Consider the following 16102-nt stretch of genomic DNA (forward strand, 5'->3'; position numbering starts at 1 on the left):
GGCGGGGGTGTGTGTGTGTGTCTGTAAATACCGGGGGCCGGATTGAGGATCCTGGGGGGCCGTATCCAGCCTGTGGGCTGTAGTTTGAGTACCCCTGCTCTATGCCCTGGCACTCCTCAGATCCCCATGGAGAAATCTGACCTAGTCTAAATAATGGAAATCAGAAGGTATCAATAATATCTTTCTGAGTTAGTGAAAGCAAGGAGGCTAGTGAGAGCGGAGGATGTTTAGCTGGTGGCATATAATCAATAAACCTGTGGTGCTACCTTGCTGAGGAAGTCTGACCTATTCTTTAATATGTAGACCAGCTGAGGAAAGTCCATAGTGAGGGTGATTCAGGGTCCTTTACAAATGCCAAAGGTGAAAAGGATGAAAATTCATAATCATTTAGCTTGCAGAAGAGAAGACTGAGAGGAGACATGATAACATCTTAAAAACAAATGGCAATTTGCTGCGGAGATGATGGGGATATTTAATTCTCCATGCTATTGTTAGGCTGAAGAAAAAAAAAAAAACCAACTTAAAATGCAGCAAGGGAGTTCATATTGGAGACATAATAAATATTCTTTCAGTAAGGGTAATGAAGGACTGAGACAGATTATCTGGGAAGTTTTAGGAGTCTCCATTGCTGGAGGTCTTAGACAACATAACACTCAGTCATTTTCCAGGTGGGACCCAGGCATACCTGATCCTCCCTTGAGGCATAGGCTGGACCAGGTGATTTCTCTTCCTATGCTTCTGTGATGCTGTGGCTTTTTTTTAACCTCAGTACTGAATGAGTTTTTACATAGTCTGCATTGTTTAATGGTAGGCATATAGCTTAAAATACCTCATATCTTTAATCAAACAGCAGAGCTTTCTCTAATCATTTTCTTATCAAAACTAGTCTTCCATCTTAACTCAGTTTCTCCTGGTTAAAAAAGCATCACTGTGCTTTCAGCATTCTCATGGTTACATACATATTTGCATTTCAAAAATTAATTTGGACCTCCCTGTAGCCTGTGGATGTGAAACACATGATGCTGATCCACTTCCTAAGCCATCAGAGACAATGTTTCAAGGGAAACATGTACGCATTTTTCCCGACTAAAAATGAATGATGGCAAAGGAATAGAGAATAAGATAGCTCAAAGAGAACAAGAAATGTTTTGCTTCCTTTTTTTTTTTTTTTTTTTTTTTTTCAGTTTGTTTGGAATTTGTTGGTGGCAACTGTGGCCAGTTAAACAGTAATCTCCTGATGTTACTTATCTGTCAAAGCAAAGGAAAGTTATTTCCCATGATGAAATCAACAGATGTGAATTGCACTCTGGAAACTGAATCTCAGGTCAAAAAAGGTACTTCTTGAGAGTGAACAGTACAAAAAGTAAATCAAGAACAACTTAAATCACATTTTTGGTTTAGCAAAGCTGGGATTTTTTTACCCTTTTCTCAGAGCCAACAAATTTGTTAGCTGACAGTAAATTTCTGTGAAAAAGATAGGAAGTTTTTGCAGTATTGAAGTTATGCAACATTTTGCTATGTGTTTGGATAAACACATGCAGCCATGTTAGTGAAAGCCGATTTGGTTCCCTCTTCATGTACTGAGAAGGGCAAACATGGATTCAAGTCACTCATAACAATGACTACTTCAGTGTGGGTACAGAAGGTGCTTCCATGTTTCCATCTGGGAAATCCTGGACTGGAATATATTTATGCATGCACTGCACAGACATTTAATACATCCAATCAGAAAAGTTTTGGGTGCATCAGAGTAGATGCAAAAATTGTTTCCTGTGAGTACATGGAATGAGCCCAGGGTGTCTGTAAAGTCAGCTCACACTAGAGCTCTGGCCACTGGTGCAAGACCTCTGGAGACACAGCAACCCATTAAGAGATACTGCCATTGTCTGGTCTGGCAGCAGGACACCCCTAAGACCCTCTGGACAATGACCACATCCCTTTTTCTGAATTAAATTACATTTTGGGCTGAATTGAAAGAGGGGACATGTAAGAGAAAGCAGGATAACTAGTTGCCCTAGTCAAAGAAAAAAAAAAGGGGGGTCTGATTTCCTGCTTAGCTATATGTGTTTCAGCCTACAGAATAATTAACCATCACATGTTTCAGAGCAAAAAAAATAATAATAAAATCCCCATGTTCACAACATCACAAAAATGGCCAGATAAATCATGCATCATTGGTTTTCTTTGGAGTATCATTTTGTTAATTAGCTGTTTTTAAAGAGAACTAGTCAGAATAAATGTTCTATAGACCTTAAACTGGTAAGGAATAATAGAATAATACAGTGTTATCAGCTTAAAATTACAGTCTTTAACTTCAGAAATTTAACAGTAGTTCACATTCTTCCCATCTTGTCTAGAGGCAGAAAAAGAACTGGGGTCTTGTCCCTTCCATGTAACTCATGTCCATTTGTAGTACTGCAGAGCATAATAAACATCCTTCTTAACCTGAATAGTAAAAGTAGTTTTCTTTGCTTTATATTGAGAAAGTCATTGTTACAGTATGAACAAGCAAGTCAACCTGCCAGAAACCTGCGAGAGTCTGTTGCTATGATGTTGCAATCTTTAAAGAGAAGTTATATATCTTCCTTTTAGCCAGGTCAGTCCAAATATCAGATTTTAGGAAGTCTTCAGATTTTAGTTTTTCAGCTGCTGTCCAAGCTTTGCATGTTTATCCTTATATATAGGCAGCTGGACCAATCATCTTCTGAAATGAAATTATGAAAGGAATAGTCATGCCAAGTCAGATTCCAAGGTTTAAGGTTTCTAGTTTGGTTGTTGTTTTTTTGTTTTGGTTTGTTTTTTTTAATAAATTATTTTCACACACAAGACAAGATGAGCCACACACAAGAGCTGTACTCTGCAGCTGGATTTGCTTCCAAGTCTGAATCTGAAGGTGGGATATGGACTCTGGATATTTTTAGCCACAAAATATGTGAACCGCAAAAGTATGTAAACTACACACATATATTTGCCTGTTCTTTTCAAAGGAATTCTCTTCATTGCAGTAAAAAAAATATTGCCCACAGAAAGTTGGCAGAGCAGTAGTCCATGTCCCAGCAGATGCCTATGGAATGTTCCTGACTGCTTTGCATACTAAAATGTGCAGCTTTATAAATAGTGTTAAAATATTCAACTCTAGTTTAAAAAGAAAAAAAAATAAAACTAAACCCCCACAAATGTATTCCCCCAAAAGCACATGTAGTATGGACAGCAAACACTGTGCCAATAAACCGACCATTCCTTAAACACTTTTCTCATCTGCTGCTTTAAAAATGCACCAGAGTGCGCCCTGTTAGGTCAAACAGGACTATTTGCTAATAAAAATAATACTTGGGGAGAGTGTGGTTGATGCAATATGGTGCTTATTCATCACCAATTTCATACCTAATTATGAGCATAGGTCTAGATTCAGGAAAGCACTTGGAGGAACACATAAGCCAGTTTCACTTCAACACAGCATATAAATACATGCTGTATTTTAGCTAAGTATCTGTGCCTGTTTTTTCCTATTAGCTAATTCTAATTACTACTTTGCTGAAGATGTAGTTTAAGCTCTTTGAATTATTCTTTAAAGCATGCTTAGTTCTGCTAGACATGGAGACTTCAGGAGAATTCAGGCTGAATTCAGGTTTGAATATAGCCCCAAATGATCAACTTCAAGCAGTTAATTTAATCCAATGAATTTTTAAAGTATGCTTAGTTAATCATGTTCTTATTTATCTTTCTGAAGAGACAATTATTGTTTTATTACAATAATTGCATATACAATTAACTGTTTTATTACTTTAGTATCTTTCATTTGATAATCTAAAAATATATTTTAAAAGTGTGTGAATTAAGCTACTAAATATTCCTCTGAAATTAATAACTATTAACACTACGTTCTTAATATTCTTAACAGAGAGTACATTAAATTTCTTTTATCTTTGAAAAATTGTAGTGATTGAATCTCCATTCTCTCAAATTAGTTATTTGAAAGTACTCTAAATTTACTCTGAACTGGGTAAATCTTCACCACATTTCTTGATAGTCTAGGTCCTAAATTCAGCTACTTCCTAAATTAAATGGTTTGCTGCAGTCATATGGTATTTCTGTACCTCAGTGGAATGCCTGCCCATTGTATATAGTTGTCAGCTGTGAAGCTCATGCTTTTTCCAAGGCTTTTGTCACTCACCTCTTCTTCCCCCCCTCCCCGTTCATCGTTTGTACAGATTTACCTATTAACTCTGAGACAGAAAGTCTGCTTCAGAAAATGTCTCCCCTTTTCTGTCTCCAGCTTCTTTGAGTTTGGTGGGGTTTTTTGGGTTGGTTTTTTTTTTTTTTTTTTTCGGACTGCATCCTGAATGGCTCAAGATCAACTCAGGCGTAGTCTAACTAAAACCAATGCTTTTTATCTTACCTCCAAAACCCTTTCCACTCCCATTTTCTATGGCTGCCAAGAACACCATTCTCCTTGTCATCCAAACACACAATCTTTGATTCTTCTTTTGACTTCTCTCCTCGGACTCTGACTATAAGTGAACAGTCAGCCACACAGAAATTATTTTGTCCATCTTTGCACAGGGTGCAAATATATTTTCTTGAAATTCAAAACGTTACAAACCTCTGTCCTGCTTATATTTTAAAAGCATCTCCTTTAGCCTTGTGTTTAACTTAATAGCTCACTTTTAAGTAAAATTCCTCATATAATTATTTTTTGTGTCATGTTTAAGAAGTTTACTACAACAGCAACTGTAATAACGATACCAATAGTAATGGAATCGATATATAGCAATTCCAAACCCATCTTTGTAATTCCTTTTCTTCCTCCCACATTCCCTTCTATTATTATTATATTTCACATAATAAGTATTTGTAAACACAGATTGTTGAAGGTTCAGGTCAGGTACATTGTCTTTCTTTTTGTTCAGCAAAGTTCTGGTAACATGTGCACATGTGAAAATACAAACAATATATGAAACTCTTTGGCAGCTAGGTTTCAGTGGTTAGCATCTTTCTTTGGAGCTGACTCTATGCCAAGGGAATCTGTCCTTGATGTGGAAACAGTTTTGTTGACTTCATAATGCTTCTTTGTTTTGGAGGGAAAAAACCCTTTGAACTGGCTTTAAAAAATGTGTTGCAAAGATTCATGAAAGAAATAGGGTTTTTTATTGTCAGATTGAACAGGTCAAAAGGTTAAACTGCAACAATTTCAGACTCTGATTGATAGACTTTGCGTAGAATATCTGCCTGCACGATTCCCCAGGGCTGCTCAGCTGAGAAAGTGTTGTGTGATCAAACCTGCTCTCAATGGCAGGGATAACAACAAGGGGTGTCAGGGGATGGATGGTAGCTCACTGCAATTTTATTTGTAACAATTCATTGGGTTTGTTTTGGTTTTTTTCTTAAATCCACATTTCTTGAGGTAAAAAGCCACAACTCAGTTTGGACCTAACCTTTCTTGAAATTAAATGCAAACTAAGTTTCATGTTACTTTTCAAGTATACCTTTTTCTATCCAAGGGTATAAAACCAAAGTCAGTACGAAACATTGCTGCTTCTCTAATGGAAGTCATTCTGGACTGAATACGTGATTCACATTATTAAGGCTTCAGCATCCGCTTTTCTGCAGTCCTAGTCCCACACAGAAAAGAAACCTTGACCAAGAAGTGAGGTTTCTGGTACAAAACAAGGTACAAAACTGACTGATGCTTCTGCCAGAAGCAGGGCTTTCAACACACCTTCCTTTTGTGTGGCTTATCTGGTGTTTCACTTGCTACAGCCTCCCCCCAGTGAGCACTCATCTCTCTCCTACCTGTATATCATATCTCTTTTCAGGTCTGCTGAGCTTGGTTGAACTTGGCTGATGGGTTCAAATGTAACTGCCCTGAAATGTCTGACAGACAGAGATACACACAACACAATCTCCAAATCCCTAGTGCCTCAGGCAAGAAACCAGACTAAAACGTTATGAAATAAAATATCCACCCCACCCTGCCTCAAAAATTAAGGCACAAACTTAACAGTCTTCTGCAAGAAGTTCTTCCTCTGAAAAAGAAAAAAGCTCTGGCAAGTCCCAGATGCCCAGTATGAGTTCTGATACTGCTCGTGATTTCATGTGAATGTCCCTCCAATCCAACCATGATAGCTATCAGTACACAGTTGTATGATAACCCCAGGCAGATAAAATATGGCCTTCGACAAAATACTTAGGACAACCACCAAACAAAGTTACAGAACATGATTGTCCCATGTATGTTTGCTCCACCACCTGCTGTTGATGTCAAATATCAACATAAATCAATATAAACAGAGATGTATAAATAACAATATCACTGTTTGGGCAGCATTAGCTGCTATCTGCCTTGTACTTTGCATCTTAAGAACCAGAAAAAGGGATTTCATTTACTATTTAAAAATGCTCAACCAGTTTAAACCCTGAGCAATGCTTAAACACTGAAAAATCATTAAGTGCATTAAGCTGCATTTATCTTTGAGCTGTTACTCTGCCTCCATGATCATCCTCATTAGACTTGTGCCGGTTGTACAGATATGAAAAAGTGCTATGCAGTTTAACCATAAGACTCTTAAAAAACAAGGCTCTAGGGCATGAAGTTTGTTTCCCTCTGAAAGGTTCTCCTGTTTTTCTACATTACATAAATAGAAGAAAAAAAATGAAAGCCTTAAAACACAGGCCCTGTCATAAAAGTTTAACCAGCCAAGTGAAAACTTGTTCTAAAAGCAGGTCTCCTCAAAGAGATTTCAGATTTAGTTTGTCCAGGTTGTATAAACTGTAGAAAAATAGGGCTGCCTTTCCATAGTTTATTGGGTTGTAGGTATATTTTCATGCTGTAATTTAGCAATTAAATATGCAAATTATCAAGGTCAAAGTTGAACATAAAGTGTTGGCCTTTTAATGGCTTAATCTATTGGTGTATTACCAGTTCTGCTTTAGCATCATCATTTCCCTGATTTGTGAGATTGCACTAATTGCTTATGGCAAAAATAGGAACTGTATCTGCTTTATGTGTTGCTGGCGCATTATGAGCTGCTCACTGATTCTTGAGTTGCACTGTCCCAAAAGGCCAAAGAAGAAAAAATCATGCTAGATCTTCTATTGATTCCACTTTATAAGCTGTATTTTGCCATTGCTCCATTTTGTGTTATCCCATGTAGATGACTTGATTGTACGTGGGTTGCGATCCATATATGTATCTGCATCAACATGTACTTCATACCAACAGAGGAGAACTTGCAGAGCTAAGTAATTGGTGCTAAGGACCTCACATCCAAAATCATCTACATTTCAGCATTTTTCAGACTTCAGACTAACCCTTGCCTAGCATGAGGAACTAAAGATCCAAGTTGAGCTGGAGGGTGTCAGCTGCGGTCCCATTATCTAGCTACAGGAGCAATCAAGTTAATCCTAAACCTGCTCCATGATGCAAACTAAAGCACAGGAAACAAGTAGGACTGTCATATCCACTTCCAAAGTACAGTTCTGGTTCGGTCAAACTTTAAAGTAGATACATGTTGTTTTAGAACAAAGACCTGCCAAGACCAGTATCCTCTCCAGCAGAAGGTGGTAGTTTATCGGAAGGATGCAAGAAGCAGGAAAATACATGGTGAACTTTCCCTTTGCTTCCAAAAACCAGTTTTTAATAACCTTCTGATCAGAACTGAATAAAATTGCACAGGGGCATAAATGTGCTGAACAGGATTGTCATGTTAATCTTGTAACTGACACAACAAAGAGCAACGCTACACTCCGTGAAAAGGTTGTGTGGGTATGTATAGTCAGGAAGAGGAACAGACACAAGCTCATCTGCTGTTGGTTAAATGCAGCTGATGTGTTTGTATGAAGGGCTGATTTATCTTTTTCAGTGGTTCTTACCATCGCGTCTGCTTAGTACTACTATTGAAAAGGTTAAATGTGTTGCATTCTTATGATAAAACATGTCATCATTGTCACCATAGCTTGATTCTGAACTTGCACATGATGAAATATTTGTAAACATGATGTGCACCTCTTCATACATAAAACATAAAAGAATACTTCTTCCAAAATAGAAGTCACTTCTGTGCAGAGCTTAACCTCAGACTAGTTTCTCTGTGATATGTCCCTTTCTACCATTATATCAAAACACTTTTAAAAAACAGGTCTTCCCCTGACCCCTTCAGGGACTTGTATGTGTTGTATGTGATCTCCTTCCTGACTTTTCCACTTTGGCTTTGCCTAAGGAGCGATTAGCAACTCGTGTGCATAGGGAGCTGCGAGAAGGACAGCTCTGGTGTACAAAGGGAAAACAGCTGTAGTCATCTAAGAAAGAAGCAAATACACAAAGAAGAAAAAAAAAATTAAAAAAAAAAATATCACACTATCCTCAGCAAATCAGTGTGGCAATGATGGTTATGTATAACACTAGAACTTGAGACAACACAATAAAACTCCTGTACAAATGTTACAATTTTCCATGCCATTCCTCTCACTTTATTCAAGAATAGCATTTGTCCACGTACACGGGTCTTATGTAAAAATCAATCTGAAAACACTTGGTATTTCAGTGGGATCTCAGCATTTCTACTGAAATCAGGTCTACACTCTGCTGGGCATTGTATGCATAATAAGGATCTTTGTCTTCAGGAGCATGGAGACAAGGTTCATAAAACTTGGGCAGTGTTCCCACTCTGCTGGAGCGGGAAATGGAGGCATGGAGCTAACTATAGAAGATTGTCCAAGGTGACACAAGAAGTCTGTGTCAAGTGAAGTCTGATGCAATTAAACCCATATATTTTAAGATTCCTATTTTTGTGCCTCATTTTAAAACAATTCTGTTTGTGTAAAATGCAATTATGTGGTTGGGCTTTCTTTTTCCTTAATCTCAGTTGCTTTCTCAGGCTTAAATGACTACACTGGGCATATGGTAAGGAAGCCAGGCTTCCTAGATTGAAAAGCAGAGCAGTCTAATGTAGATATGAATGTTAGGTCTTAGGACAGTACAGCATAGTTACAATTTGTTCTTACAGAATATTGATGTCTATAGAAGACACAGATTCACTGAATTGGTAGATCCTGAGTCAAAACTATGGAGAAGCCTCTCTGTGAGGGTTCACAGGTCCCAAGACTGATTTTCCACAATTTTTCTGGTAACAGTTATTAAACTCAGCCTAATGACAGCTCTGATGATATGTAAACACACTCGAATGCGCTAGAGCTTTGGAGTTTTCACTTTCACTTCTTTCTCTCCCATCAGTGTTTTCAGACATTTCCACATAATGATATGGGCAATGTGTCTTGCGTGGGATCTCTAGAAGGAAGCAAACACAGAACCTACCATCTTCAGTGCCGTGTAGCTCCACTGTGCTAACACCACAATATTTGGAGCAGAATGTGCTGGAGCGATGCATGTGGCCTCCAAGTCAGGCATGCCTCATCTTTTCCAAACAACATTCTTGTACAGATTAGAGGATAATCTGACAGGCAGGCTTGGCCAATTAAAACAGTAATTGAAATAGCCGAGAGTGTTTTATTTGGCAGAAACTGACCATTCTGCTTCATTTTTTAATGAACAAACAAGCAGGGTCAATCATAATAGTTTGATTAATTTAAGAAGTCATTTTTCTGCTAAAATAATTTCCTATTTTGTGTTTCTGAAAACAAAACCAGAAAAGACAGACAGGAAAAAAAAGAAAAAAAGATTCCTTTAGACCTTTGGTGGGACACTATAAACATCAGTCCATGAATAAAATCTTGAAATGATCGTGAAACCACAAAAAGCGAAACAGTTCCCCTTTTGGCTAGAGGTAGGCAAAGGTATTTCAAATGCAGGGAAGGGGGAAACCTCAGGAAGCCCGTGCTCATTAAAGGATTGAGGTTCATTTTCCTGAGTCTCAGAAACATTTAGGAAAACAACCTTAAACAAAAAGCAAACTAAAACTTCCCCTGAAACTTCTATAACCTTATTGAGGCTCTTGCAAAGAGCTAGGACTTCCTTTCATTCCACCCGCTTTTGACCAACCCTGTACTATAAAGAAAAAAAAGAAAAAAGGACCTGGTCCAAAAGCAAAATTTCAGTTAGGAAAGTAAATGTAAGGCATATTTCAAACAAGCAGCACACATCACTAATTGACAGTTGCTTAGTGATTTACAGGAGACAGCTTGTTGGTTTTGGTACAGCACCAAGTGGTGCCCACATCACTGAAAGCATCTCAGCTGGAGTTTGGGCATGGATATCTCAGAGTCTCCTTCCTACTGTCCCCAGTTTAGGAAAGCATTGCTATTCATCAAAGTACTTGGGCCACATGCTTAATTTTAAGCATGTGCTTTCCTCAAAAGGGATGCATTTAAACATGTGCTAGGGATTTAAACATGTGCTAGAGTTATTTATGGAATTGCTTCTTCCAGGAATGGCATGCATACATCTGAAGGCAATATGGGAAGTATTGACTGCCAAGATGAAGAACTGTGTCTCATCTGTGGGTGAGCTGTGGATTTAAGTCCTCAGACCAGCTAACTTGGCACCTTGCAAAAGGAATTTAAAGATGTCAACTGCTTCCTGAGGATAACTCACATAACTAACGACATTGTGTTCAGTCAAAGGTTGGAATGATGTCTTCAGTAATTTTGACAAAGAATACAAACATTGATCCATGTGATTTATTCTGAAGTGAGGGTAGCAGTAGGAACCACAGTGTGTGTTGGATTCAGCAATTAAGTACCTTCAAACGTTTTCATCTTTGTTAAGCATGTATTAGGTTTTCCAGTACAATGTGAAGGCAGAGGTAAGTTGGGCTACTGAAGGATGTCACTCCCAAACAGTGCAAATGCTATCCCATACCTTACATTATATTAATTACTATACATTGTATAATTAATATACACATTAAAGCCTGTCTTCTGGGAATTTAGCTTCCAGCATTGTGAAAAGCCATGCAGACTTTTTCCATTGCTCCTGTCTATGATTTCCTGATAGCAAGAACAAAAAATGTATGAAGTGCAAGTAGCAAAACTCCTTTTCCTTCACAGTCCCATTGTTATAAAGGAATTTTTGTAATTTAGCTGTAAAGAGAATCAATCACAGTAGTACTGAAAATATACTCGTGCACCATTTTCTGATTTTGTCAGTGAGCTGGGGTGGCTGGTCTGGCCCATGTTACATGCAATGAAATGCCACATGTCTGGCCAACTATGAGCCGTCCTCACTAGTCACAGGTTAGACCATGCCCTCATCTGGCTTTTGGGCAATAGCACAGCTGCACCAGCTGCCCACTCCATAGGGACACTGTATTCAACATGCATGGCTCCCCCCAGTTAAGGATTTTGTTCAAATAAGGTCCAGGAATTTGGTGTGTTCTGCTGTAGAATAATTCTGAGCAGAGACTCAAGCACTTGAAAAAGGTAGCATGTTATTTATTATATAGACAACAAAGTATAATGTAGGTCATTGGTAAGTTTGGGGCAAATAGATCTTTTTCCCAGGGAATTTTATCTGTTGTTTCCTTGGCTTTTTTGCTTGCTTGCAGAAGCTGCTACCCCTGCCATTTCTTCATTGCTTGCTGAGTCAAGAGTTCCCACAGCTGGAACTCTTCAAGGCCATGTAGCCATCTGCTTTGGGATTTTCCCTCCACACCTGGCTCCTTCTGCCCCTTTGACTCAGCTTATTCCAAAGCCTATTGGTATCTTTTCAAGATGACCAAGGGTCAAAAGTTCAAACACTGACAAATTATAGTGTATTGCAGAAAAGCTGTAAATAGGAATGTAAGCAACTGTCTTGGCGCCTACATTTCCATCTGTTTTCCATGTGTAACAAATGCAGCCAAGTTTATTAATATTCTAATCACTACTCAAAGGCCACAATTCCATGTTCTGACTGAATTAATGCTGAGTTTTGGGATGTGACAACTGTATTCTATTTATATAAAGAGCAACGCTATAACATTGTGCAATCATTTTGCTGATATTTTATCAGGATACTTAGACTCTCTTTCTATGCTCAGGATGGTTTAATAGGATTATCTCATTGTGAAAGAAACATTTGTCCACAAGTTCAAGAGGTGTATATGCAAGACTCGTGTATTACACCACAAAATGACCTTTACCTCAGGATGTGTGTGCCCTGTGTCAGATATAATTTGTACTGAAAATATAATCAGATTTTTTCTCCCCTTGATGAAAGAGGCTTTTCTGGAGACACCAGAAAAACAGTTTTCTCAGCTAGCTGTGCTTCTTAGCTTACACTTGAGAAAGCTGTATCATGTTTGAGATTTTTGTAGTAATACAATAAATACATGTTATAATACAATAAATTAGAATTAATTTTATTCTTTTACATTGTAACTATTGCATACCATAGCATTTGAATCTGGCAGGTGGAAAAGAAACCACATCAATAAATTGTACTATGAAAGAATACTTTGTGTTTTTATAATGCCTTTCATCTGAGGATCCCAACACATTTTATAAACTTACATTACCTTTCACAGCATGTTTGTGGGTATCTGAAGCTTTTTTAATTCACATAAAAATGAGACATAGATAGATGAACCATTCTGAATATTCAATCTGAGAAAAAGCCAAATTGTGATCCTCATTTACCTGCTCTAAACGTAATTTTAGATATAATTTTCCTTATTGAATGATCACAAGCAACATGGGAAAATAGACTGATTTAATCTAGGTTACATCCGAAAGGGATGTAATCTAAAAACCAGGAAAAAATCAAGTCCTCCATTCTACCACCATGATCATGTGTTCTTGCAATATTTTAAAACTATGCAGAAAATTGAATTTCTAACAATACTCTGTAGCATGTAGTAGCATCATTCTGTATCAACAATTTTTAAACCAAAACTTTTTTGATAGGTTTCCAGTCTCTGAAGCAAAATCTGCATGCATAAAGATATTTTCTGCTGGTTCAAAAATTCTTATTGTGGACTATTAACACTTGAGCCAGTGTAACAAAATAGGTCTGGGAGATGAAATTCTTCCAGATGCCTCTGCTGTCTATAAACTACTTGGGTACATATAATGATGTTGCTATTTTTCCCTCCGTGTATTTTTTGCAGATAATAATCAAACAGACAACAAGCCAATTAAAAAGTCTTTTCAACCTACTGTGTTCTCTGTTGCCCAATACCCTTTTTAAGGTTAGTAGTTAATTAACCATGAACTGACACTGCACTATTTAGCTTGTTGGTAGCAGCTAATAAGATCTCAATAGCCTTCCCAGCAACTTAAACTTTGCTGATAGGACAACGTGTGAGAGCTAAAAACTCTGAACATCATTATATGTTAAAGTTATACAAACACAGAGGGACACTTCATCAGGTTTGATAACAAATTCATTAAAACTAGTCATATAATTTTATTTAAAAACCAGTCAATTTGACTGCTAAGTCATAGTGACTACTGGATGCTACAGAATTAGGCAGAAATAATGCCCAGATACTTCCAAGTATACTGCTCATCACTTTAACCAGGTAGCTAACATCTCTTTAGTGCTGTGAATATTTGAATTTGTAACACATATTTGCAGAAGTGAGACAGTGTGCCTAGTAGAAGACAGGCTATGTACAGCCCTGCTGAAATGCCACATGGTCTCCTTTAGCAGACAACACACCAGAGATAGGTGAGATTCCTACATGGTATTACTGACAATTACTATGCTAGGTTATGACCCCAGGTTCAATTTCACAGCTATGTGTGATGATGGAGTTCAGGTAGGAATAAGGCCTGCCTTTAGGAAGCCAAAGCATCAGGTCAAGGTCTGCAACAGTTCTGTGTCTTTTCCCAAATTTACTTAATGGAAGTTTGCAAAGAGCATGATTCATAGTTACACTGCATCCTTGAGATGCTGCCTGCACAGCTTGCTTTACAGCCTGCAGGAGAATCGTCATTCTCAGATTTACTTGCTTTATGTGTGTCTGTGGTATTGCCTGTCTTCTTAACTCACCATGTCCCATCATGAAGAGACCATCTGTGTTTAGTTAAACAGCGTATTTCAGGGGAGCTATTTCTGTCAACCTGCACAAGGAAGATGCCATGACTTTGATTCCCAGAGTCCATCTGTCTCTTCCAGAAACAAGGAATAACTTCAGTAGTAACTTGCATTTTAAAAACAGGTGCAAAGTGGTAAAGGAAACAAACTGAAGGAAGGGAAAAAATTTAAGGAAAAATGAAGAAGACCAGTCCTGTCCTGTTCTCTAGGGAGTTGGGGTGAGACGCAGAGAAAGGCACAGAGGTTGTCTTTGTCTGATAAAAGTTGGAAAGGTCAGTTCATTCCAGTTTTTGTGCCCACTGCTGCCAGCTGCCAGACTGTGGAATAAAGGTATAAAGTTTTAAAAATTTCCTTATTCAAGTAAACAAATACCAGATGAGAGAATCTCTTGTATTTCCTTTTCAGAAGATGTCTGGTGTCCCCAGATTATCTGAACTATCTGGATACTATCTACAGTCTTCAAATAGACCCCCCAGACTCATGTGTTATTGTCTCACACAGGTATAGCATCAGTCAGACAGATGTTTTGACCTGCGTGAATTACTTTTAAGAATATTTGTCACTACAAATATTTTTTAACACAGAGCAGTTATCATTCAATGATGTAACCTATTCTCCAGTGACTTGGAAAGTCCAGAGTAGGATGCATCATTTGATGGTGAGCTCTACTTATGTCTATGCACTACAGATAAAATTGGATAAGCCATATACATAACTGGCCTGCTGGGCAGGTTTACTCTACAACTCCCCACGATCCTGCTCCCTCATCAACTGGATTTGGGGCCTGGCCAGTGACTCTCATCTGGACTGCAAGCTTCTATTTCCTCCCTGTAGGGAACATGGGGCTTAATAAGGGACAATAACCTTCTCATCCTCATCCTAGCATGGAAACATGAATAAAACACTCAGTCAGGTGCAGATACCAGTTTTGTTTCCAGGACCCACAATTTCTGATACAGTCTCAGGAAATACATGTGAGGTAAGGCATCTCAAAACTTGTGCCTTAGTAATGTTTGTAAACATTAATCAGTTTGATGGATGCAGCCATATAGATTGCTCCACTGTGGTATCCACAGATCGGCCCTAAAGAACACCTGTATCTCACATTCACTAATATTTTGAGAAAAAATTTTCTGAATTATAGATGATCCTTAGATCCTTAGAACTCTTTGCTCATCAAGCTTGCATTTCCTTCTAAGATACCTCTTCTTAAGGAAATCTTTGAACTACATGTCTTTTGATTTGTACATTTTAGAAGTATAACTTATTGTCTAAAATGTCATAGGTTTCTGGGTAAGAAATGTCAAGACTGAAATTCGATGGAAGCAGGTTTGCAGAAATAAATCAACCATTCATGGTTTTTAAGAAGTACCTGAGCTGATGATTCTTCTGAAGTTCACTAAATGAATGCACTGTACAGCAGAGCACGGGCATGCTGTGCGAACAGCCATATCTCTGCCCGTCTGTGGGAGCACTCCTGAGGAGCTGGGATACCCCCTCCACTTGGCATGGTTCCTATGGACCTTCCACAGCTGCAACAGGCATGGCCCTACCACACACCTTGTGGGGCTGAACCATCTCCTCAATTGGCCTGGGAAAGGATGGGGGTGAGGCAAGCAGGACATGAGCTGGAACCTGTCTTCTATCACTTGACAATATGAATAATACGAATCACACACTCTCCTAAGGTAAGTATCAATCACCTTTAATGCTGTTCAGGAAAAACCTCACATTTTCTTCTTTCACTCAGACTAAATATGGTCAAACTTCAAAACCTTTCACTCTGCCTTTACAGAGTATCATTTACAAACCCTGTGGTTACCTCAAATTCAGCCAACCCTATCTTCTCACCCAAGCAGGAAGGCTCTTGTATTGGTCTAAGGCTAGCACAAAGATTCAGTCCTCTGACAGACCTCACATATCTCCAGATCTCTTGATCTCAACTGAATCTAGACTGAAAGGCCCTAAAGTCTTATGAGAGCCCAAGATATGTCTCCAGACACCACCATTTCCTGTCCCAAAGAAGTATTTAACTGAATAAATACTCTTCATACTATAATATCTCACGTGCGTTGTAAATTTGATTATTTGTTTCAACGTGTGCCTGCTGCTTATCACTCTGTCACA

The 16102-nt window shown here is 38.3% G+C and overlaps 1 long non-coding RNA gene across 1 annotated transcript in view; it reads left to right on the forward strand.

Moving 5' to 3' along the window:
- The window catches only part of LOC308064999, a 97690-nt gene continuing 81588 nt past the window's right edge, over positions 1–16102 (forward strand). Inside the window, exon 1 of the long non-coding RNA XR_013928617.1 lies at positions 1–16102. This exon is cut by the window's right edge and continues 33974 nt beyond it. This is a non-coding gene — a long non-coding RNA (uncharacterized lncRNA).

The sequence above is a fragment of the Falco punctatus genome (genome assembly GCF_963210335.1).
Source record: "Falco punctatus genome assembly, chromosome: 5".
Lineage (NCBI taxonomy): Eukaryota > Metazoa > Chordata > Aves > Falconiformes > Falconidae > Falco > Falco punctatus.